Source organism: Echinops telfairi, unplaced genomic scaffold (assembly GCF_000313985.2).
Source record: "Echinops telfairi isolate 266 unplaced genomic scaffold, ASM31398v2 ScPeMD7_7419;HRSCAF=8457, whole genome shotgun sequence".
NCBI lineage: Eukaryota > Metazoa > Chordata > Mammalia > Afrosoricida > Tenrecidae > Echinops > Echinops telfairi.
Genome location: NW_022111319.1, coordinates 1229084 through 1230475, shown reverse-complemented (window position 1 = coordinate 1230475; position 1392 = coordinate 1229084).

Here is a 1392-nt window from a genome sequence, read left to right as displayed (position 1 = left end):
CTCATCATTCCCTGGGGATCTTGCTGCTCCCCTCCCCTGCTGTTCTGCTGCACTCCCCCAGTGCTTTGCCTCAGTGTGGCAGGATCAGATCGGTGCAATTCCCACACTGTGTCTCTGGTGTTGTCCCCCGCAGGGCCATGGGTCAGTGAGGGGCATCATGTCTCATAGTGAGGCTGGTCTTGTGGTCCTCTCTGTGGACTAGCTGCTCTAATTGGGGTCATCGTCCTCAAGGCCTGGGGGGCCAGGATGTGTTCCAGTCTCTCCTCCTCCTCCGTCATCTGCTCCTGTGTGCTCCAATCAGATATATCCTTCTCCTGAAGCTGCAGATTCAGTGCCATCCTTTGAGATAAATTCTTCTCGGGGGAGGCTGACTAGAGTTTTATTGAGAGTTTTCGCAACAATGTTCATGAGCAAAATTAGCCAACACGTTTCAATTTTGGTGACATCTTTGCCTGGTTTTGGAAGCAGGATTGTTCTTGTTTCATAGAATGAATTCAGGAGTTATCCACCCCTTTCTATGTCTGAGTAGAATTGGTGTCAACTACCTCTGAATGCTTGGTAGAATTTACCAGTGAAGTCTCCTGAGGCAGAACTTAATGTTGTGAGTCTTTTATTTAGGGATCTGTTCAATTTCTTCTTTTCTAATGGGTATTTTCAAATTATTTACATCAGATTGTGTTATTTGGAGTTGACAGTGTACATTTTATTTTTAGAAATTTGTTCACTTCTAGGGTTTCATATTTGCATAAGTAAAATTCTTTGTAATCTGTTTTACTTTTTACATCGATATGGTCTATTGTAAAAGTGTCCATTCATTTCTTTTTTGTGCTATTTTAGTCTTCTCCTTCTTTTATTGTGTTTTATTTGCCAGTGATTTGTCCATTTTAATCGAGCCCATCAAAGAAGCAATTTCTAGTTCTGTTGATTCTTCCTATTGTTTTAATGTTTCGTTTCTTTATGCTTAAATCGTTATTATGTCATTTCTACCAATATATGTGAACTTCTTTTAACCTTTTAGTAATTGATGGAAATGTTGGATTAAGGTGTTGAGTTTGGTTATTTCTTCTTTTTTCATATGCACATTTAATACTATAAATTGTCCTCCAAACACTACTTTAGTTATGTCCAAAAAATTTGGGAATATTTTGTCATTCTCATTTGATTAAAATATACATTTATTTCATTCTTGCCCATTACCTATTAACTTTTAAGCAGGGTTTTATTCAATTTCCACATATTTGATTTTCCCCTTATTCTTTTTTAATTAAATAATCATTTTATTAGGGGCTCATACAACTCATCACAATCTGTACATACATCATTTGTGTCCAGCACATTAGTACATATGTTGACTTCATCATTCTCACAACACCCGCTTTCCACTTGAGCCCT